The sequence below is a fragment of the Callorhinus ursinus genome, unplaced genomic scaffold, assembly GCF_003265705.2.
Source record: "Callorhinus ursinus isolate GAN/ISIS: 27379988/994484 unplaced genomic scaffold, GSC_fseal_2.0 scaffold91, whole genome shotgun sequence".
In the NCBI taxonomy this organism is placed as follows: domain Eukaryota; kingdom Metazoa; phylum Chordata; class Mammalia; order Carnivora; family Otariidae; genus Callorhinus; species Callorhinus ursinus.
In genome coordinates, this window is record NW_027397153.1 from 2,197,191 (window position 1) to 2,223,132 (window position 25,942).

The 25,942-nt window shown below is 37.0% G+C and overlaps 1 pseudogene; it reads right to left on the reverse strand.

The window, feature by feature from the left end:
- Positions 1-503: 503 nt before the first annotated feature.
- Positions 504-2,640, reverse strand: LOC112817794 (tRNA pseudouridine(38/39) synthase pseudogene; annotated as a pseudogene).
- Between the last annotated feature and the right edge of the window lie 23,302 nt (positions 2,641-25,942).

Here is a 25,942-nt window from a genome sequence, read left to right on the forward strand (position 1 = left end):
AATGATAGTTTCTCTGCATTCTCACCAGCATTTGGTGTTATCATTAAACAAAAAATAGTTAAGTCATTCTGGTGCCTGTATAGTGATATCTCATTGAAGTTTTCATTTGCAATTCACTAATGGTTAATGTTGAACATCTTTTTATATGTTCATTTGCTATCTGTATATCTTCATTGAAATTTCTATTCATGTCTGTAGCCCATTTTCTTTCTTGACACTTGCATGATCAAGCTTTAATGAATTTGAACACAAGGCACAGTTTCCAGGTGTACATAAATATATCTCCATTTTACAATTGTTTTTTGCTTCTTCTACTTCAATCTTTTTGGACAGTGATAAGAAAATCTTTAAACTTGTTATTTAAGAAACAAGAACTTCCTTAATAGGACTTTATGACTCTTTTTTAAGAGCTGATCATCTGAATTTCTAGGACTTCTTACAGTAAACATTTTGTTTATATTTCCTTTCTACCCACCTACCACTAGCTGGTTGTTGCAAGTTGTCTATAGATAAATAATGCTTTTAATTTCTGTATCAACAACAGATCCTCTTTGTCGGTTTCTCCAAGGTAGTATTTTCTTCCTCTAGTGTATTATTACAGTTCCTTTTGGTTTTTATTTTTCCCCCAATGAAATAAATATGGGTGCTCAATGCATCCCCTAATTATAAAATGCTGGATTGGGATTCCTATCCTTGACATTTATGATGCTCTATCAGGGACTTCTTATGTATGCATTTTCACTCCTACTACAAAGGCACAGGTCTGCTTTGTGACAGAGAGCTATTTGTCACTCCATCCATCTTTGGTCCTGCAAATGTCCTTTTGGGTATTGCAACAGAGTCCAGTCTTTGCAGAATACAACACAACATGTGAATCTCAACAGCACTTTTAGTCTATATTGTTAAAGTGGGTGACATTGAAATCCTGACCCTCCCAGTCATAGATCCACTTGATATTTTCAAATTCAAAGTCATATAAGACTAGAGAAAATTCTACATCCATACTGTATTGAGGTTTCTGGGGAATTTTCATCTATGTTCATCGGTTCATCAATAAACTCTGGCCTCTCCATTCCTTGGCCAATCAGAAAGACCATCATACAACAGGCCTAATGATAAAGGAATCTCTGGTCAATCACTGCAAACTGAAATAACTAAAAAGGTTCTTGGAGTTTCGTTCTGTCTCTCCTCACTCAGGCTCTGGTCTATTAGCTGTACTTGAGCAGAGAGAAAAGTCCACTGAAAATTAATCATTCTGTTGGCTACATCCACTTTACAGAAGTTTCTGAAATTATATGTGCCAACATACCTCTGAGCCACATAATTCATGGTTACAATATCTAAATCAGCGTAAAGGAAAAAAAAATAGCCGTAAGTCTTCTCAAGACAGCTGAACTTAGTACTGAAACTGGGTTCAACAGAAGCCCAGGCCAGTATATGGATGTCTGCAGGGAACACCTGATGGAAAATACAGCTACGATGGATTTTTTAGCAGCACGGTGGACTTACATTTTTATGTAGTGTTTCATGATTCGTTGTTTGCGTATAACACCCAGTGCTCCATGCAATATGTGCCCTCCTTAATACCCATCACTGGGCTAATCCATCTCCCCAACCCCTCCCCTCTAAAACCCTCAGTTTGTTTCTCAGAGTCCATAGTTTCTCATGGTTCATCTCCCCCTCCGATTTCCCCCCCTTCGTTGGCGTTCACCATAGCACATACCCTCCCCAATGTCTATCACCCAGCTACCCCATCCCTCCCACCCCCCACCACTCCAGCAACCCTCAGTTTGTTTCCTGAGATTAAGAATTCCTCATATCAGTGAGATCATGACACTTGTCTTTCTCTGATTGACTTATTTCACTTAGCATAATACCCTCTAGTTCCACCCACATCGTTGCAAATGACAAGATTTTGTGGGGTTTTTTGATGGCTGCATAATATTCCATTGTGTGTATGTGTGTATATATATATATATACACCAAATCTTCTTTATCCATTCATCTGTTGATGGACATCTTGGCTCTTTCCATAGTTTGGCTATTGTGGACATTGCTGCTATAAACATTGGGGTGCACATACCCCTTCGGATCCCTACATTTGTATCTTTGGGGTAAATACCCAGTAGTGCAATTGCTGGGTTGTAGGGTAGCTCTATTTTCAACTTTTTGAGGAACCTCCATACTGTTTTCCAGTGTGGACTTCTTTTAAATTAAAATCCTCTGAATCCTTGCCCCTTGGAAAGTGAGAACAAAGGTCAAGAGAAATCAATAGTCCAAAGGCACTTAACACCCTTGTCCGTTGACCCACATCAGTGAGTTGAATGTCTGCTTTCTCATAGTCAAGTCTTAGAGCCTCAGTTTCTCTTCAATAGTATTGTTTGTGTTTTCCTGACTGGCAAAGCCCTAGTATCTCTAGCCCAGATAGGCTATCCTTAGGGCTACATGGCTTTGGACATTAGCACTGAAATCAAATGCACTTAGTTTTTGCAGCTCCTGAAGAATTTTCTCTAATGTTTGAGTTCTTGTTATTGTTGGCTCTTTCCTATTTAAGTCATTGCATCTCCTTCTCTAGTTCTTGTACTCTTTTTTTAGAAGTTCCTCAGTTTAGTATCTCACTATGTCATTTTCAGCAATGATAGGACAACCCCAGAAATAAAGGAATCATACAGGTCCATCCTACCTGTTGATCAGAGCCACACCTGTAGCTCCTTTTCCTGAGGTTTTTTTTTTTTATTATTCTGTTCAATGTCAAGGGTTCTTTATATATTTTAGACACAAGTCCTTCATCAGATATGTGATTTACATTTTTCCCAGTCTGTAGCTTGCCTTTCATCATCCTTATAGGATCATTCAGAGAGCAGAAGTTTTTAATTTTGATGAGGACCATTTTATGGATCATGCTTTTGGTGTCAGGTCTAAGAACTTTTTACCTGGCCTTCAGTGAACATCTCCTCTAAAATATTGTAATTTTACATTTCGACCTGTGATCCATTTTAAATTCATTTTTGTATAAGGTATGTAATTTAGGTCAAGGTTTAGTTGTTTTACTATGGAGGTCTAATTACTCCAGGACCGTTTGTTAAAATGGCCAATAGTTATTCTTCCTCCACTGAAATGCTTTTGTACCTTAATCAAAAATAGTTGGGCATATTGGTTTGGGTCTATTTCTGGGTTCTTTATTCTGTTGCATTGATCTGTGTCCATCTCTCAACAAACACTGTACTGTATTCATTCTGGTGGCTACATAGTAAGCCTTAATACCAAATTCTTTCCATTTTATTTTTGCACTCTGTGGTTATCAGGCAATACTGGCTTCATAAAATGAGATATAAAATGCCCCATCCTCTTGGATTTTTTGGTAGAGATTATAAATTGGCTCTTCAAATGTTTGGTAGAATTTTCCAGTAAAATCACATGGGCCTGGATACTTTTTCTTCAGGACTTTCTTAAACTAAAATTCAATCTCTTTACAAGATTAATTATATTGCCTATATAACTTTGTGGGGGGGGTTGTGGTAATTTGTGGTTTTTCAAGGAATTGATCCATTTCTTCTAAGTTTTCAAATTTATGAGCATTCAGTTATTAACAGTATTCCCTTGTTATTTAATAACTGTAGGATTTGTAGTGATATTGGTCCTGGTCTTCTCTGATTTTATCTTTGCCAATCTTGCATATAGTCTATCTTGGTATATGTTCTGTAGGCACATGAAACAAATGTATATTGTGCTATTGAGTGGAATGTTCTATGTTTACATAAATAATATTCTCTTGGTCACTGTTTTTGTTCAGTTATTCTATTCTTGTTGGTTTTTGTCTAGTAGTTCTATCAGTTACTGAGTGTTGGGTGTGTGAAGTCCAATGCTAACTATGGCTTAGTCTAGGTCTCCTTTCAATTATCAGCTTTTGCTTTATTTGGAAACTCTGTTGTTTGGTTGACACACATTCAGAGTAGATAAGTCTTTGATAATTTTATAATCATATAATGACTCTCTGCTTTTAGTAATTTTCTTTGCTATGCCATCTACTTTATCTGATATTAATATAGTCATTCCTGCTTTTTATATTTGTAGTAAAACATACCTAACATGAAATTTTCCATCTTAATGATTTCTAAGCACACAGTTCAGTAATATCAAGCACATTTATGTCGTTCACAATGCTGTAGCATGTGTCAGAATTTCCTTCCACTTAAAAGATTGAATGACACCCATTGTACATATACACCATATTTTATTTATCCATTCATCCATCAGTAGACACTTGGGTTACTCCCACCATTTGCCTATTGTGAATAATGCTACTATAAACATGAGTATACAAATATGTCTTTCACCCTGCTTATAATTCTTTTGTGTATATATCCAGAGTTGCTGGATCACACAATTCTATTTTTAATTAAAAAAAATTTTAATTCCAATATAGTTAACTTACAGTGTTACCTTAATTTCAGGTGTAAAATATAGTGATTCAGTAATTCTATATATTACTCAGTGCTCATCAAGGTAAGTGTACTCTTAATCCCCTTCCTCTCTTTCACCCATCCCCCACCCATCTCTCCTCTGGCAACTACCAGTGTGCTCTCTATAGTTTAGAGTGTTGTCTTTTCATGAACAGGCATCTTTCTAAAGAAGACCTCCAAATGGCCAACAGACACATGAAAAAGTGCTCAAAATCACTTGGCCTCAGGGAAATCCAAATCAAAAACCTCAATGAGATACCACCTCACACCAGTCAGAATGGCTAGAATTAACAAGTCAGGAAACGACAGATGTTGGCGGGGATGCGGAGAAACGGGAACCCTCCTACACTGTTGGTGGGAATGCAAGCTGGTGCAACCCCTCTGGAAAACAGTACGGAGGTTCCTCAAAATTTGAAAATAGAGCTACCCTATGACCCAGCAATTGCCCGACTGGGTATTTACCCCAAAGATACAAATGTAGTGATCCTAAGAGGTGCATGCACCCCAATGTTTCTAGCAGCAATGTCCACAATAGCCAAACTATGGAAAGAGCCAAGACGTCCATCAACAGATGAATGGATAAAGAAGATGTGGTGTGTGCATATATATACATATATATATGTATATATATATATGCGTGTGTGTGTGTGTGTGTGTGTATATATATATAGAGAGAGAGAGAGACACACAATGGAATATTATGCAGCCATCAAAAAAACCATGAAATCTTGTCATTTGCCATGACGTGGGTGGAACTAGAGGGTATTATGCTAAGTGAAATAAGTCATCAGAGAAAGACATGTATCATATGATCTCACTGATATGAGGAATTCTTAATCTCAGGAAACAAACTGAGGGTTGCTGGGGTGGTAGGGGGGTGGGAGGGATGGGGTGGCTGGGTGATAGACACTGGGGAGGGTATGTGCTTTGGTGAGCACTGTGAATTGTGTAAGACTGATGAATCACAGACCTGTACCTCTGAAACAAATAATACATTATGTGTTAAAAAGAAGAAGATAGTAGGAAGAGAAAAATGAAGGGGGGGGATCAGAGGGGGAGATGAACCATGAGAGACTATGGACTCTGAGAAACAAACTGAGGGTTTTAGAGGGGAGGGGGTGGGGGGATGGGTTAGCCCAGGGACGGGTATTAAGGAGGGCACGTATTGAATGGGGCACTGGGTGTCATACGCAAACAATGAATCATGGAACACTACAAAAAAAAACTAATGATATAATGTATGGTGACTAACAATAAAATTTAAAACAAAACTGTTGTCTTTTTCTTTGTTCATTTTGTTCCTTAAATTCCCCATGAGTGAAATCCTATGGCATTTGTCTTTTTCTGACTTAGTTAGCATTATACCCTTTAGAGCCATTTATAATGTTGCAAATGGCAGGATCTTATCCTTTTTATGGCTGAGTAATATTCCATTGTGTATATACATCACATCCTCTTTATCCATTCATCTACCAATAGACACTTGGGTTGCTTCCATATCTTGGCTATTGTAAATAATGCTGCAATGGACATAGGGGTGCATCTATCTTTTCAAATTAGTGTTTTCATTATTTTGGATATACCCAGGTGTGGAAATACTGGATCAGGTGATAGTTATATTTTTAATTTTTTGAGGAACATCCACACTGTTTACCATAGTGGCTGTACCAATTTACATTGCCACCAACAGTGCACAAGGATGCTCTTCACTCTACACTATGCTGTGCTGAGATTGAGCACTTGGGGTTGAAGAGTTTTTCCTCAATGATTGTGCTCTCAGTTTTTGGTGTCCCTGTACATTGACTCCATACAGGGAGTCTCTCTCTCCATGATTTTGCTAGTTACCTAGTGGTAAATGCCACTCCTTATTATTCATTGATAAGTTAGCAGTATGGAGAGAGGGTTCTCTATTCTAGTCCAACCTCAGTCTTAGGTAAGGCCCCATGAGGCTGGTCTTCAGGAGCAGGTTTTTCAGTGCTTCTAGCCCTATTCCCCATGATAGGTAGATTATATTGTTATGTGTCTTCAGTGGGTGATAGATTCCACCCCATCTCCCAGCAGTAGAGGCTTCCCACATGACTGTATCACCTAGGAATACACATTTTTATTTTTGGCAGGAAATAATGCCTACTAATTTTGCGAGTAAGCAAGGTTACAGGCCTGAATGCACATGTAATTGTGTGCTATTAGTGGAACTAACTGTACACCCTGCAAAGTCCTTATATGTCACACTTGGTTTGAAATTGCTGCTTTGGATCTTGGTGGATACACTAGTAACTGAGTTATTAGTGATATAGTTATTGCTGCCTAGAACATTCCAGAAGAATGGTGCTGGTCACTAGTACAGTCCGAGTCTTTTGTGACAGAATGTATTTAGTAAATAAAGTTCTATTCAATTACTGATGATTATTTGCACACATGTGCCTGGAAAATATCACCAAAGGCAAAAGACCATTGCATGCTGGTAACAGGCATATTTAATGGACTGAGTAGAGCAACCTTGCTAAAAAAGCAACTGAAACGTGGAAATCTCCTCCTTTCATTTCTACCATTAGTCCACTGCAGGACCATTAACAGGGTGAGATGGAAGAATCACCTGATCTGCCTATATAAAAACGGCATCAATCACTTAGCAAACACGTAGTCAGCACTTACCATGTGGCAAGCACTCTTCTGGGTGCTGGAAACTCAGAAATAACTATCAAATAATTGCCTAATTAAAAGGAAAGAGAGTCCTTCACAGCCTCCTGAATTTCACCAAAACCCTCAGAATTCTTTAAAACTGCCATCATACCTAGGGGAACCTGGCTGACTGAGTTAGTGGAGGATGTGACTCTTGATCTTGGGGTTGTGGGTTCAAACCCCTGTTGTATATAGAGATTACTTAAAACTAAAATCTAAAAAAAACCCTCCCATCATATCCAGTTTCAAAACTTTTGATATTGCCCCCCTATGTCTCTGTCCTAACCCTATTCCTTTCGGTCCCTTAATCTAGCCAAGCCAGGCTGGCATTTTGAAAAGTAATATTTATTCAGAATTAAGGGAGGACACAGAAGTACATAAGAATAAATCAGAAAGCAAAGCCTTGCCAAGCTTGCCAAGTCCAAGTTTCTATTCCAAATACAGTCACATTCCTAAGGACTGCAACAACTTCCCAGCACCTGACTTCCTCCCTACCCTCACCTACCTGCCATCTTCTTCACCACTCTTGGAGCACCAGCCAGCTGGTTCACATTGTCATTCACTCAGAAAAATACAAGGAAACCATGTTTCAACTACATAACTTGGTTTTAGTCTCCAGATGAAGAACCTACTTTTTCCAGAGGCAAATTACAACACTGTGATGATTGATGACAAAAAATTCATTATTAAAAATAATTTTATTTCCTTTCAAATTTCTGACAGTTTATCTTGTGTTTTCTCTGATTCATAGTTAGATTTTACCAAGTTGTCTATTTTCATTCTTTTCGATGTGCCAGTGCTTGGATTAATTTTAATCACTATTTTCAATGCAGTAATTCACGTTGCTAAATTTAATAATTCATTTCTCATGGTTCCTTTTGTTTGTTTTTTAACTTTTTGAATTGCATCTTCAGTTCATTCGTTTTCAGTCATTCTTCTTTAGTGATGAAACTTCTTTGGACTATGGATTTTCTCATATGTACAGTTTCTCTGCATTTATTAATAATACTAATACGTATTAAGTGCTTACTTTGTGCTATTTTTACAAATATTTTACATACATTTGTTTAATCCTCCCAATAACCTTACTGAGTGGGGAACTTTATAGAGGTGTTAGGTTTTTTTTTTTATATTTACCTAACACTATGCAAGTAGTAGATGGCAGAGCCAGGATTGGAATTCAGGCAATCTGTCTGCAGATTCTGTCTTCCAAACCATTATAATTTTGAAAGTAATCTATAGTGTTTCCTGTGTTTGCATTTGTCTCATGGAAAGCTCTGATGGGGTCTTGTTGCCTAATTATGTCATTCTGGTACAAATCAAGATAAATAGCAATACCCTTGAGTTGTCAAACTTAACATCAGTTATTTAGAAACTACAAAGACTTTCTTTTAAAGTATCATAAGTAACTATTTTGTGGAAATCTTAAATTGAATACAAAATAGTGAATTGTTGAACAAATTTTAAAATTTTCATTTCTTGGGGTGCCTGGGTGGCTCAGTTGTTAAGCGTCTGCCTTCGGCCCAGGTCATGATCCCAGGGTCCTGGGATCAAGCCCCGCATCGGGCTCCCTGCTCCGTGGGAGGCCTGCTTCTCCCTCTCCCACTCCCCCTGCTTGTGTTCCCGCTCTTGCTGTGTGTCTCTCTCTGCCAAATAAATAAATAAAATCTTTAAACATTTTTTAAACATTTTTTTCATTTCTCACTTCAGACCATGAACCCTGAAACCTTTCCTGAATGTTCCCAATACCCACACTGTCTTTAGGTGGCTTTACCCAGCTTCTAGAAATATTTGTTCCATGGGCTCTCATAAATATTTTAAGTGAATATATAATTGAATTTCCAAAAGCAGCCTGTCAGTGATTGGAAGTGGGGAGATATTTTCAGTCTTAAAATAATTTCAAACGGCAAAATGTCCAAATTAACTTCCTATCAAATCTCCATCTTGGATAATTATGAAACTCATGATCCAGATTTACATTGATACTATACCCTTCAAAAATTAACCACTTTCCAAAGAAGCTAAATGAAGACTTTTGTGACTAATGGCATCTAAAACATTTTTCTTCTGCAAGTGGAAAAGAAACTACAGTGGAATATACAAATTTGTAATCAGCTCACATGCAATTCAGTTGAATACTCGTAACAACTCAGTAAACATTAACACTTATCTTTACATGTGTATGCCAAGATATGATGAGGTTCAACACTGTACAATTTGTTCCTTTCACTTAATCCTTATTCTCTTAGGGAGCTTGTATTTGTACATTATCTGGAGAATGTGACTGCCCAGCACTCTTTTAAGATCTTACAGCTGAGATCAACTTGTTCTACCATTATTACTACCTGAAACTTATACCTTCTCCACATGTTATAAAAATAAATAATCTTAAAACTACACATGGTATTGCCCAAAAACCAGTATTTGCAAAACTAACTTGTGATGTTTTATCTAATTATCTGAATGGGGAGAACTGGGGACTAACACTCCAATCACTAAAATATCTTGTGAGATTTCTTTCCTACTACTTCCTTTGTTCTGTATCAGGAAATCCCTCTGGTACCATCTAGAAAAACATCTGCTACCCTTCTTGTCTTTACTGTTATCATTTCACTATTTGCTTTATTCCAAACCAATACTGAGCAGAAATTGAAAGTGAGTATACTCAAAATTAGTCCTTCAACTCATTCTCTTTTTTTAATATCAGAGAGTGGACAGAACTAAAACATCAATCAATGCTAAGTCAATAACACTGAAAGAAAATGTTCTGTTTCTTGCTTCCCTAATCATCCTTCTAATTACTTCCTGAGCAAAATCTGACTTTGAAGACCGTGACGTGACCTTCATTTTGACTATCTTGAGTCAAATCATTTGGTATGTCAGCTCCCACTACTTGAAAACATAATTTTGAAAGTGGAAGTCTAAGTGATTGCCCCTAAACAAGGGAAGGGAGACTGTCTCAGCTCAGACCAATGGACTTGCTTCTCAGAGCCCCACATGATAAGTGATGTATTTGGCCATGGACAGCTGCTACAAATCACTGTTACCCAAACCTGTATGTGTGGTCTGTTTCTTTCTGGCATGTAGACAGTCATGCCTTATATTGAAACATTTTGAATTGATGGAAGTTTCCTATTCATCTTATAGTATTGCATTTGAATTTCTATATTGTGTTTTCTGAGGGAATATTATTCAGAACTTATTCTGAGTACTTTTGTGGTATTTTACACCATAAATATTCTGTCAGCCAAACAAGGTTCCCTGTTTTCAGTATAACACCCATTATTCACCCTCAAAAAGGGCACTGAAGATAAGGCTCAGCATTCTGTGTGAATGCTGGCTTCTAGCAGGTGCTGGCCTTAAACATTTCTTCTGTATTTTGTGTACATAGGCCCAGCCTTCAACGTCCTGCCAAGATAGTAAAATATGCATACAATGCTTCAGAAAAACACACTTTTTTGACCATCATAGTGATAATTTATTTAGAACAGGGTATTTTATATAGTCTTACTTATCTACCAAAAAGTTATATGTTAATATTAAAGGCAAAATAGTAACTTCACATTGGAAGAACTTAGCAAACACCAATTTAACTAAGTGATTAAAATGAGTATCACCAGAGTGCCTGGGTGGCTCAGTCGTTAAGCGTCTGCCTTCGGCTCAGGTCACGATCCTAGGGTCCTGGGATCGAGCCCCGCATCGGGCTCCCTGCTCAGCGGAAAGCCTGCTTCTCCCCCTCCCACTCCCCCTCCCCCTGCTTGTGTTCCCTCTCGCTGTCTCTGTCAAATAAATGTTTAAAAAATAAATAAATCAATAAATAAAATGAGTATCACCAACAAAGGGAGAAACTGACATCACACACCTAATGAAAGGATGCATCGAGAAGAACACTGCATCTTTTTGGTGTTATTTCTACAAAACAAAAAATGTATAACCTGAATCTATCATAAGGAAATATCAGATAAACCCATATCAAGAGATATTCTATAAAATAAGTGGCCTTTACTCTTCAAAACTTTCAATGTCATTAAATAGAAAGTATAAGGAAGTGTTGCAGATTAAAGGAGATTAAAGAAACATGACAACTACATGTAATGAATTATCTCAGGTGGATTTTGAATGAGGAAATACAACTATGAAGTTTCCTATTTGTACACAGTCAAATTTGAATATGGATTTTAATAAAAGAGGGGTCAGAAAACTTTTCCTGTAAAGGATCAAACAGATACTTTAATACTTGTGGGCCATATGGTCTCTACTGCAGCTACTCAGCTGTGTTGTAGCTCAAAAACAGTCAGACAAAATGTGGTTGTGTTCTAGTAAGATTTTATTCACAACAACAAGTAGCAGTGGTCCATATTTGACCTGAGGGCTATAGTTTTCAGATCCCTAGAGTATTGTGTCAGTGTTAAATCTCCTGGTTTTGGTAATTTTACTGTGCTTTATTGTTCTAGGATATACCTCCTAAAGGTATTTAGGGTAAAGACTCATAATATGTATGACTTAACTCTTAAATGGTTGATGGAGCAGGGGAAGTATATTTTATATATACATACATACATATATACATATACATGTGTATAGATTATATAGAGAGAATAAAGGAGATAAAATGTGATAAAATATTGATTAATCTGGTAAATAAAGGAATTTCTAGTACTATACTTGTAACTTTCCATAAATTTGAAATTGTACCAAAGCTATCAAAAAATCTAAATTTAAAAAATAAACACGTATACCAGATAAATGTTTATTTTTGTCACTGGTTTTCTAAACCTACATAGTCAATACATCATTTTAAGAGGCTCTTCTCTCATTCACAATAGTTATGCTTAAATATTTTTAAAACTCTCATTTTTAAAATGTCTTGACTCAACAAGCACTCTATCTTTAGTTTTTCTTTTTGGACTTTGAGAAATGTTCTTAAACTTAGCATTGAGATGGTATAGTAGAAAGAAATTTGTGCAGTCAGAGGATCTGAATTTGAGCTCCATCTATGTTTCTTATTAGCTGCATTTATAGACAAGTCACTTAACTTCTCAGTTTACTCATTTATAACTATGTCATAGTGTTCTGAGCACTGAGAGATAATGAATATGATGAATATGATGCTGTAAAATCCATGAAGTGCTGTGCCCTCATTTATAGCCACTAGATTTTCTAAGCTAAAGAGCAAATGCAAAATATACCATTGCATTTATAAATGCTCTTAAAAGATCAGATGGATTTACTTTTATGAAACTGAGGATTTTGAGACAAGATGTCAAACTGGTTGAGTTTGGAGAGGGAGCCCGTGTTAAAAAGGAAACAAGGGAAGAGTCAAGATATTGACAGAACCCATTCTTACACTCATACCTGAAATAAATGTGTGAGAAATCCCTCCAGAACCATAAAAATTGTTTGGGTCCCAGCATGGGGGGAAATGGCTAATTGAAACTGGAGCAGGTGAAGGACCCAAGGCAGGGGGATAAGCCAAGGTAGATGATTCTATTTGTACCCATTAATTTCTTCTACATTGTGTGATCAAAGTGGGCTAAGAGAAGCATGGAACTGGAAAGTACCTCCCAGTTACAAACCTACAAACCCACTTACAAACCTATATGTCTACCCACTATCCCTGCACAAGTCTCAGAGCGCTCAGAGCCTTCAGAAAACAGAATACATGTGGAAAAAGCAATGAAGTATAGAAATAAAAGCACAATTTAGAGAGTATTCAAGCCTGAGCACATGGATCTGTACCGGTTATAATAATGTGGGGCAATTAAAAGAGAGTCTTCAGTATAACATTTAAAAATCCCAACAACATCCTGCTTTTAAAAGATATATTTAAACCTCCAATGGATAGGAGTATGTGTGCCTGTGTGAGTCAGAAGTGTGCAAGACCAGAGATGTAGGATGAGATGTGTACACAACCACGGGGAGGGTTTTCATACCAGTTATGTCTGCACATCAGATTTGGGGGGGTAGAGGTAGGGAATGGGGGCTTTTGCAGATTAAAATGTTAGCCTTGTAAAAACAAATGAAAACCAATATTCTTAATAATATAAATCTAAACCAACAAGATTTAACATCACAAAGAAACATGTTTTTTGAACCTGGTGCAATTGAGGCAGTTTTTAAATATAACCACAGATTATTAGAGACTTCTTCATTCAAGAGGTGAGCTCCATTTCTTCTCTATTTGAATCTGGGCTAGGTTGGATGGCTTAAACCATTAGCATACCATGGATGTCCCTCTATGTGCCTTCTGAGACTAGACCATTAAAAAGTCAAGTGGATTCCATCTAGGTCTCTTAGAATACTTGCTCTCTGGATGCTCCCTCTTGCAACCCAGCTGTCATGTTGTGAAAAACCTAAGCCAAGTGGGGAGTCCACATATAGTTACTGTAGTCTATCCTGGCTAAACCCAGCCTTCAGTACATTGCAGCCTTGGTGCCAGACATATGGGTAAAGAAACCCTCAGCTGATTGCAGCCCTAGTCATTAAATTATTCCAGTCTCTGGCCCCAAATGTTGTGGAGCAGAGAAGAGTCATTCCTGCTGTGCCCTGTCTAAATTCATGTCCTATAGCATCCCTGAACATAAAATGGTATGGTTATATACATTGCCATATATATGCCATATATGGCAATACCTAACTAAAACAACAAAAATTTTAGAATTAAGGAATGGTAAGTCTTTATATGTCTTGAGGAAAAAACACAAAATAAGCCATAAGCCAAGTGTTAAATAAATTCTGATGTAAATAATGAGATCCTTTGAGCTTAAGAACAAACACTAAGATCACTGGAGAGGTCTATTTCCCCATATCATGGCTCTTCCTCCATTGAAGATGAAAAAAACATCAATTCTTCAATAAAACTTTTAGTATCACTTAAAAAAAAAAAGAACAATGGAAGTGGTATCTTTCAAAATTGTGGAATAGAAGCACACTTACAGAGAAATTTATACATTTGAATATGCTTATTAGAACATGTGGAAAAATAATTATTCAACTAATTAACCTTGAAAAAATCAGTAAATCTGAAAAGTAGTAAAATATAAGGACAAATAAATGTGATAGAAAATAAAATATGAGAATTAACAAAAGATGATCTTTTAAAAAGATAAATATATCTATGCATGACTCATCAATATAGCTAATGCAATCAAAGTAAAAAAGAAGGTGCAGTAAACAAAATGGAGATCAAAATCAAGCTCGTATAATTATACGGGACTCAGCCAGATGATCCACAGTAATGCCTCCACTGAAATCTAATTTGATAGATTCTCTACAAATACTGAGTGTCCTATTTAAGAAGCATCCTTTTGAAAATTGTTACTTTTATTTAAAAAAAAAAACCTAAAATTGAATATAAGGATTCCCCTATATGTCCTTCTTAGAATTTAATGTCAAGAAAACAGTTGTTTTGGAGGCTCAAATGGTTTGCTTCTTTTCATCAGAAAAAGATACAACATTATCCAGTGGATCCTGCTTCTTGTTTAGGCTGCTAAATTCATTGTTCAGTTTCTATACTTCATTCATCCCAGACTCCAATCTATCTCTCCCTCTTTTTAAATAGCTTTCATATGTATTTATGTGTGTGTTTCTTTTTTTTTTGTATTTCAACAGCATTTAAGATTTTTATATTGTATCTCATCTTAAATCCTTTTAGAATTATATTACTTATAAATTACATACTGCCTAAATCTCTTAATTATCTGGAAGATTACTTTTTTTTTAAAGATTTTATTTATTTATTTGACAGAGAGAGACACAGCGAGAGAGGGAATATAAGCAGGGGGAGTGGGAGAGGGAGAAGCAGGCTTCCCATGGAGCAGGGAGCCCGATGCGGGGCTCGATCCCAGGACCCTGGGACCATGACCTGAGCCGAAGGCAGACGCTTAACGACTGAGCCACCCAGGCGCCCCGATGAGTCTTTGCCATACTGAACTCTCAGGTAAATACGTACAACTACTTATCAAATCCACCAGGTTATGAGGCTACAGACCTTGATTATTTCATATTCTAAATTGACATTTACTCCCACAAAGAAGTGAGTGGTAAAAAGTACTAAGCTCTTTATGGTCAATCTCAGAATGCAAAAAGTATACAGGTTCATTAGCTCATTCTTAAACACTGAATTTTGAAATACTTTGGCCAACTTGGCTCTAATACAAGGTAAATATGAGGTTCGAAAGGGTGAAAATAAGATGATATATGAAACAGTTTTTTTCAAATGAATGTGCAGTGACTGCCTAGGTCTTTGTTCTTTTGAGCCTTTCTTCTCCACACCTGAAATGACTTAGCCTGACCATTGATAAAGCTTGGCCTGAAACTACACCCTAAAACTCTAGCCAGGGATGAATGCAAATGCCTCCAGCCCCCCTTGTTAGGTTTCTGGACATAAGAGGCCCTGTGAATTTTAACCAATTACTAATAGCTCAATTTTGTTTTTCAAAAAATAATACCTAGAGCCCCAATATCTAAAATGGGTAAAAGCAAAACTGCCTGATTTGAAGCACAGATAAGAGACCCTGAGGCCTGGCTCTTACGGGTTCCTAGTTTGGCTAGGGACCAAGCTCACTCTTCTTGGTGTATTTGGTACTTCTGAGGAAAAAAATGATCAATAAAAACTTAGCCCATATCTTGGTTAATATAAATAATGCTACAATAAATATAGGAGTGCATCTTTTTTTTTTTCAAATTAGTGTTTTTATTTTCTTTGGGTAAATACCCAGTAATGAAAGTATTGGATATTTCTATTTTTAATTTTTTGAGGACGCTCCATACTGCTTTCCATAGGAATGCTACACCTGTTTACATTCCCACCAACCGTGCACCAGGGTTCCTTTTCCTCCACATCCTTGCCAAGATTTACTTGTCTTTTAGATTTTAGCCATTCTGACAGGTATGAGGTGATAGCTCATCGTGGTTTTGATTTGCATTTCCCAGACGATGAGTGATCTTGAGCATCTTTTCATATGTCTATTGGCCATCTGCATGTCTTCTTTGGAAAAATGTCTATTCAGGTCCTCTGCCCATTTTTTTTTTTAAACTGGATTGGCTTTTTTTGGTATTGAGTTCTAGAAGTTCTTTATGTACTTTGGATATTAACCTTTTCTCAGATACATCATTTGCAAATATCTTCCCCCATTCAGTAGATTGCCTTTTTGTTTTGTTGATGGTTTCCTTTGCTGTGTAAAAGCTTATTTTGATGTGGGAGTCCCAATAGTTTATTTTTGCTTTTGTTTCCCTTGCCTTAGGAGACATCTCTAGAAAAATACTGCTATGGCCAATGTCAGAGAAATTACTGCTTGTGTTGTCTTCTATGATTTTTTTTTTATGGTTTCAAGGTCTCACATTTAGGTCCTTAATCCATTTTGAGTTTATTTTTGTGTATGGTGTTAGAAAGTGGGTCAGTTTCTTTCTTTTGCGTGCAGCTGTTCAGTTTTTCCAGCACAATTTATTAAGAGACTGTCCCCTATGTTTATTGCAGCATTATTTACAATAGCCAAGATATGGAAGCAACCCAAGTGCCCATTGATAGATAAATGCATAAGGGGTGTATGTGTGTGTGTGTGTGTGTGTGTGTGTGTGTGAGAGAGAGAGAGAGAGAGAGAGAGAGAGAGAGAGAGAGAGAGAGATAACAGATTACACAGCCATAAAAAAGGATGAGATCATACCATTTGAGACAACATGGATGGACCTAGAGGCTATTAAGCTAAGTGAAATAAGTCAGACTGAGAAAAAAGTACCATGTAATTTCACTCATGTGGAATCTAAAAACGCCAAATGAATATATAAGAAGCAGAATCAGACCTATAGATACAGAGAACTGGTGGTTGCCAGAGGGGAGGGGGTGAGCGAATGGGTACAATGGGTGAAGGGGAGTGGGACATACGGGTTTCCAGTTGTGGAATGAATAAGTCATGGCAATAAAAGGCACAGCATAAGGAATATAGTCAATGATATTGTAACAGTATTGTTTGGGGACAGATGGTAGCTACACTTGTGGGGAGCATAGCATAATATATGGAGAAGTTGAGTCACTGTTGCACACCTGAAACTAATAACACTGTGTACCAACTCTACTCAAAATTTGAGTAATTTTTAAAAATTAAAAAATTCAGTACCATTTCATTTGCCTTTGCATATTTAAAAACGTAAGTGGATTGCCTGTAGTAGGAAACACCCTTTTCTGAAATGCAAATAAATCTAATACATTATAAGAGGAAGAGAAAGCTTAACTCAGCACACAGGCACTCATATGTTCAGGCAGAAATTAATATGTAAGAAGTAGAAAAGTGAAAAATATTTAAGTTATTTGATTTCTCTGAAGCTCTAAAATAAGTTAAATAATAGTGACGGCTTTCTAGGATTAAATGAAGTAGTGTGTATACTGAAGCACAAAAGACACTTAACTTTTAGGGGGAAATAAAAACAAAACAAAATTCTGTGAATTTTACCCTTAAATTATATACATGTTACAGTTAACATCAATTCATTAATGTTTTTTGCTATAAGGTTATTTTTGTGTGTGGTGTTAGAAAGTGGGCCAGTTTCATTCTTTTGCATGTAGCTGTTCAGTTTTTCCAGCACCACTTATTGAAGAGACTGTCCCCTATGTTTATTGCATTATTTACAATAGCCAAGATATGGAAGCAACCCAAGTGCCCATCAATAGATGGATAAGGAAGATGGATAATCACTCAATATGAGCTGAAAATTATTTTCTACCTTTATTGAGGTATAACCGACAAATAGAAATTATATATGTTTAAGGTGTACATGGTGATTTGATACACCTATACACTGTAAAATGATTACCATGGTTAACATGTCCATCACCATTTTGGGGGGGAGAGGAGAGAAGCTTCCCTGGGAGTTTTGTACTTTCTGACCATTTGCACTATCTCTCTGTGATAGTTCCTATAAGATTGATGACATGGAATGGTAAAACCCTCCATTTGCTAATCAAGTTTTTTCCCAGATTCATTACAGGTAGTTTTCAACAATGGAGATAGATTTTTCACTAGGCCATCCAATAGTATTACCCACCCTCCTAGGACACATTTCTGAAATAAATTACAGATTTAATCCTTAATAGAGACAGAGCTTTCTTACCTTGTGTGAATCTAAATAGTTGATAAAATGTGGGAGTTGAGCCCGTAGCCATATACTTAGTATTAATACACAACAATAATAGAGATTTGAATCTTTCTGCCACTGAGCTAAGAAAACATGATGGCTTTGTTCTGCCATTGCTATTTATACTATAAGTATGTTTGGCTCTTTCAGTGCATTTTATAATAACCCTCAAGAATAGGATTGTGGTTAGTCTAGTCTTTACTCCCCATATTTTCCAGGATTATATGAAATATGCACAATACAGTCCCTCTTATCACAGAAGTATCCAAATAAAATTTGCATTAAACGTTGGAAACACATGCCAAATATCCCTGGAGAATTTTCACATGGAATCCAGAACACAACACTTGGAATCACTAAGAATGTAACCACTGATGTCTACCTCATCCATGCAGCTAAAGGATCATTACTTCCATCTTCCTCGGGGCTTCCGTTTTTCTACATCACCTCTAATCCCCCCCCCCAGTATGCATGGAAAATTATATCATCTAGAGCATGACTCTGATATATTCTTGACTCTTTATGCTATAGAGTCTACTCGTCATCCTTCTATTGGATCCTATTGGGCATCCCCTTGTCTGAGGCGGGTGGTAACCAATGAATTGCAGAGTCTGAAGAACAGTGAGTGATGGTGAATTCTAAGCACATAAACAAAGAGGAGGACCCAAACAATTCAAGGTAGTGCAAAGAAAATAGATAGCATCAGAAGGTGCTCTGATAATTATATTGGGAATTGTTGGGAAGACAGGTATTGTTACTCTGGTGTTCCTGCTACTTGGTGCTAATATAACAGACCCATAAGCACTCCCTGGCAGCCCATGTTGGAACATGCTTTATGTCAATCCTTCCTGCCTTGTGTGTTCGTTAAACTTCAGGAAACAAATACAAACACATAAAATACTTTCAGATAGCCTCCCACTTTGCCATTTGGAATCTATGTTTCAATCACTTCCCTCTATCTGTCTGCATCAACTGACATCTAGTGCAATGAATGAGACCAGATGCAATAACAAATCGAGAAAAAGAACCCAATAAAACTCTTGGCATTTACTTTGGGCTGCCTGTACTGTGGGCAATAGCAGATGACAAACTCTGTGCCTAAGTTTTTTTTAACTCCTTAAGCAGCTCCAAGAGAAGCTTTGGTGTGCAAGGAAACATCAGGAATTGATTGAGGCTTGCATTCATTCTGCTTTATTTGGCATACAAGGCACATTGGAAAACATGCAAATATCCTTTTTGCTTTCATCCTAATATGCTGTCAAATGACTGAAATTACCTACCTACCTAGTTGTGACCATAAAAATCAATAACCCAGGGAGGAAAGGTTTTATTGGACAACTGCCTTACTAGAAGATCTATGAAAAATATTAAGAGCAAGTACTTTTTTATACTCATAAAAAGGCAGTGAAGAAAACTGCAAAATCACTTTTTATTTCTTGCCAAGGGCAAGAAAGTATAAGCATAAAGAGCAAACCAACCACAAACAGCATGTTTATGCATGTAATGAAAAAGGCTTTCCAGAAATACAAACTGTAAATACATCTCAGAGAAAAATGGAAATGAGCAAAAAGCTAAGGTATTTGTTTTGTATAGGGATCTTCCTTTTTTTCCTCTTGCCTTTATCTTATCTTCCTTCCCATCAAAGGAGAAAAACCATAGGAGTGACAGCAAATCTTTTTGAAAGGTTCTGGTTCATCTAACAAGATGATATTTCTTAATGACAGTGTTGAAACAAAGATAATCAGCTGGGCAGCATGATATAGGGAAGCTCAGGGGTAGGTTAAACTTTGTGATGCAAAAGAAATTCAGTGACACCGCTGAAAATGTGCCAGCTATCAGGCCACTGTGATTGGTATATCCAAAAAAAGTCAATTTCAAGAACACAGTTTTCCATAGGTGATTTTATAAAACATAAAGGAAGGATTCTGTCTACTTTGATGTGTAAGTACTACAAGCCCTTTAAAAACTAGGTAAGTTAAATTATGGCTTAATGAGTTAAGCAGTATATGAAGAATAACATAATTCTGCTTCCTTAGCGATTAATGGCAACCCATTTCAAAACATTTCTGGGGGAGGGAGAAACATGTCTTTACAAGATCTAAATAAACCATGTTTTCTTGGCCAAAACTGCCACTGAGTAGGACAGATGATCAAAAATGTGTTCTTGCAATTGACATGCTACTTTTCAAATTTACAGTGGATAAACATCAGAGATGATAAATTTTTGTCCTGGTTTTGAAAAAAAATAATGTCATTTCTACATTTATAAAATATGGTGTGATTTCTAAATGTTAGAAATAAATGGTCCCTTATCCTGTTTTCTCAACTCTTAAATTTTAAATAAATGTAAATAATAGTCTCAAAGATAATTAGCCCTGCTGTCATCCAATTTCTTTAACTTTTTTTAATCAACCCCCAGGGTAGAAGGGTGGTAAGGCAGGAAAGCATTTAAGTGAAAATGAGAAGACTCACTAGAGCTGCCTATATTGGATGCTGGTGACTCTCTGTGTTTCACTTTGCTCCATGTATCAATAGCTCTGTGCTCCTTCCTGTTCAGCTCTAAAATGTCAGTCATTTTTCTAATGGCACTATCAAAAATTCAAATGTATTCATTGGGAAAAACACATATAGCTTTCTATAGCTAAGTCTTATTAACCACTTGCTATGTGTAGTCATTGACTTAAACTATGTACTCACTTATTTCTCATAATTCTCACAGCAAAACTATGAGGCCTATGCCTTTTCTCCATTTTATAGACCATAAAATTGAGGCAAAGAAAGATTAAGAAATTTGTACTGTATGCAAATAAAACGGGGGGAAAATGAACCCTGAGCTGTGCCTGTGAAGGACTGAAAAACGTCATAATCTCTTAGACAAAATTGATTATGGCATTTATAAACAAATACAGACCTAAAGACCAAAACTATAAAAAAGTGAAGTAGTTCTAGAGACCTAAACCAAGTAATTCCAGTCCAATTGAGATAATTGCTTAGCTAAACCGGTACATGCACACACACACCAACACACTTGGATCCTTTATGTAACAAGGTTGGAAAGAAAGAAAGAATTGTGAATGAAGGGGAAAATAGAATGGGAGAATATTAAAGCAAGGAGGCAGATTGGCATAAAAATGGTCAAATGACAAAAATACAATTTAGTGATGAGTTTGATAGCCCTTCTTCAAGGGAAAACTATCCATGGATTGGGGGAGCACAGTGCCTCAAGCAGGAAAGGCTGTTCTGGAAGGATTTGGGGCAGGAGCAAGTTTTATAGAATGCTTGAAGAGGCACTGTGGAAACAGGGCATGGTGGGCTCAGAGGTCAGGGATTTCCTTAGAAAGGTCCTGTTTTCTAGGTGAAGGTGACCGAGCTGAAGCTGATTTGGAGGATTGTGATTGGTGCATGTTATGATTCGTTGACAGGGGTTTCTTGGAAGTGCAGGCTGACTTAGGTTTAGATTTCTGATGTGGGCCAGGCCACTGATAGGGCAGCCCCTATATTGTGGGCCCCAATATATGAATTAACTTTATCAATATGTATGGATTATATGGCCCAGTGCAATGGCTAGAGCCGGGCTAAAACTTATCTCTAACAATACCGTACCCAAAACGATGTAAGAATTAATCTAACGAAGCACTATTGACATTTTTGGCAAGACAATTCTGTTTTTCAAGTTTATTCTGAGCATTTGCAGCACACTTAGCCACTGTCTTCTAAAGCACGGTAGTTGATTATAGCAGCCCCCAGGTTTTGTTGACAACCACAAAACCACACAACCACACATTTCCAAACTGTCCTCCTTGAGGATCTCTGACCTATAGGATTGACATCTTTCACCATCTTCTATTTAGAAAACCGTAATTAGCTATTTTAGATTACATCAGATCCTTGCTGTGGACTTTAAATTTATTATAATGTTACTTAAACATGTACAAACAAAACTAGGTACAAACTTGTTCTGATAGCTCTTGCAGTACTGTAAAACAAAATAAAATATGTAGTTAAGTGACAATAAAGTCATAAGATCTGTGGAAACAAGACCACTGTATGAAACATGTATACAATACTGACTGTCGGGGCCCACATCTCTGGGCTTTATAATACCTATGATACCAAGGACTGTATGAGGTCTCAATTTTTTCCCACCACTTTTCTATTGTCAAGCCATTCTCAACTCTTACTTTGTACAACATGCCATGGCATAATTTGGCCTTTATTGGTGCAAATGCATCACTTAGATATAAAGCCCACACCTAGTCTTCCTTCACTAGTTCAAGGCTAAGTAGTAGTACTTGGTGCCAACACAACTATAAACCTAAATGTAGGCACTAATATTATGTGGCAATATTCAATTAAAAGATGGTTAATCAGGAAATCCAGAAGTGTGCAAATTACAAAATGTGCACAGATTCACTCTCTTCACTAATGGAGTTTTTCTAAGTGTCAGCTCTGTCATTTGTCCCATGTATGTGCAGCTTGAAATATAAATTAGTTCTTTGCAGAGATATACACATTTTTCAATTTAAAGAATAATGAATATTAAAAACCTAAATGAATGCTTTCTAATAGGGGCACATTCTACCTAAGTACTGCATTGTCATTGTCACCAAACACAATGTGGTAAGCATTCTTTGTCTCTGCATATACAGTTGACCCTTGAGCACCATGGGTTTGAACTATGGAAGTCTACTTATCTGTTTTTCTATACATACAGGACAATACTGTCAATCTATTTTCCTCGCAATTTTCTTAACATTTTTTTTCTCTAGCTTACGTATTGCAAGAATACACCATAATACATATAATGTACAAAATATGTATTAATCAACTGCTATTGGTAAGGCTTCCAGTTAACGGTAGACTATTAGTAGTTAAGCTTTGGGGGAATCAAAAGTTATACATGGATTTCTGACTATGCGGGGGTCAGCACTCCTAACCCCTGTGTTGTTCAAGGGTCAACTGTACACTTAAAGTTTTGCTGACAGCAATGCACACAAAATTGGGTTTATGTAAAGTGTCATCACCTCCTCGCACACAGCCTAACCTTACCCCTGCCTTATTCCTACCCAAAGGATTCCAGTTGGCAGGAACATTGTGGAAAAGTTTAGGAACTAAACAGACTCAGCATATTTTATACAGCATCATGAGACTAAATTTTGTGATTTCCGTAGATTAGTGAGCACCTCCCAAAGTGTATTCCTCAGAATCCTAGCTTTTTAAAATATGAATGGGTATTTGCAATATTGGGATTTATGAGAAATATATTTTGGTCAGCTGAATAACCAAATATATACTTCTTATATGATTTTGGTCTTTGTCCATGGCTCCCAGCTCATAACTCCCCAAGTCCTTGGAATTTCCTGAACAGTAAGGATAATGGGAGCATCCTGTTATAGTATTTGGTCTCGTCCTCAGTTCCTAAAACTGCATCAGAACCGTGAAGGTCTTGTTATTCATAACAAGCGCCTTTCCACCATGACTGGGTTTATGTTAAGTGAGGGGACTTTTAAAAAAACTTCTAAGACTGGGGCTGGTTGCCGGAGAACCAACCATGAATAGAGAGTTGGAACTGTCCCACCCCCATTTCCAGGGAGGGGAGAGGGGCTGATGGTTGAATCAATCACCAATGGCCAATGATTTAATCAGTCATGCCCATGTAATGAAGCCTCCATACAAACCCAAAAGGACGGGGTTCAGAATGCTTCTGGGTTGGGTTGGTGAACACGCAGAGGTGCTGGGAAAGTGGTACACCTTCCCCTATGCCTTGCCCTACGCATCTCTTCTATTTGGCTATTCCTGAGTTTAATCCTTTTATAATCAACTAGTGTTCTAATAAAGAAAACGCTGAGTTTTGTGAACTGCTGTACCAAATTAATTGAACCCAAGGAAGGAGGGGTTATAGGAACTTCTGATTTGTAGCTGGTTGGTCAAAAGCACAAATGGTAACTTGGCTTTTTGATTAGTGTCTGAAGGGGTGGGGGAGTCCTGTAGAACTGAGCCCTTTACCTGTGGAACAGGATACTCTCTCAGGGCAGATAGTAAGAATTGAGTTAAATTGTAGGATAACCAGTTGTATCAGATTGCTTGTTGAATGTGTGAGGAAACCATCTCCACTACAGTGGAACTGGTGACTAGAACCCTCTTTTTAGTGTTCTCATGAAAAAAAAAAAAAATCTGTCAATTAAACTGTTAAAAAAAAGCAATTAAGCCCTTTATTATAGGACTTTAGAGTTTTTAATGTGCTAAAGTATGTTGTGTGTCCTCAATTTGAGACGGAGTATTCTCAAATTTGACCATAACACTTTAAGAATACTTCTACAATTATAAAAAATTTCAAATATGATTCTAAAACAATGTTACTATAGCTTGCAAAAGCTCAAGTAGTCTAACAAAGCAAGAAATGGTTTTGGAGATATTTTTGGCTCCACCCACTTGGTTAGCTTATGATCTGGGGCAAGTAGCTTAACTTCAAGCCTCATTTTCTACTTCTGAAAACATGAATCATAACTGGAATTTTCTAATAGAATTGTTAAGTGGATTAAGTATTAAGTACAAAGAGCTAGCAATCAACGTTTACTACTTTTTTCAGCTACTATTATTTCTCGTAGGCGATTTCATTGCCTGCTTTTCTCTTTACTGCAGTATTAATTTAACTATGTATCTGTGTAATTGCTGGAAGTTAACCAACGATTATGAACAATGCCAATGAAAATATTTATTCACTCATTCACTCAATATTTATTGAAAATCTATACATTACTTGCTGTGTTAAACTTGAAAATAGAGATGGGTGTGACACGAAGTCCCTGTCCTTGACATTCACAACTTCTTATGGGGAACAGCAATGGAAACAAATCAGAATACAGTGTTGGAGCACAAAAGTCCATTATTTACAATGTGCAGATCTCATATGGAAGGAGTAATAGAATAGACTACGTGAGAGGAAGAAGGGGCAGATATGGTTTCTTGGAGGACATTGATAGGTGACCTCGAATGTGAAAGATGACCCACAATGTTGGGGGTAAGAAAAGTGGACTAAAGAAGGCATTCTAGGCTCAGGAAACACCATATGGGTTTGAAACAGCATTGTGTGTCCTAGAAATTTTTGCTATTTCTAGAGCACCAAGTATAAAGAGGGCAATGGTAGATGGGACTGCAGAAAGCACCATTCTTATATAATAAACCCATGCAATTTCTTTAAAATGTTGCCTTACGTTGCATTTCATTTTATAATTTCATTCTCAGCTGATGACTCCAATTTATATACCAACTCTATAAGGAAAGCTAACTTACTGAGTACTTACTATGTGCCAAGCAACATTCTAAGAACTTTACATTTGATAACTCATTTAATTTTCACACCTCTGAGGTAGACACTGGTAACACACTTTAGAAATAAGAAATTCAAGCCAGGAAGCTGTTAAATGGCTTGTCCAAGGTCATAAAGCTAGTCAATGACTGAGTCGAGATGGGCTCTAGAAATATATTTTTATTTTCACAACATTCTCACTCCTGCTCTCTATTATTCACTCTGTTCTCCCTAGCAGAAGACATGCTTTTTACATGATGTCTGCCTCTCAATCTTTTGCCTGTTTCCTTTATAGCAATTATTCTTCTGTTTTCTTGTTGGCTTTGTAGATCTCTTCCACTAATATGTAAGGTCTTTG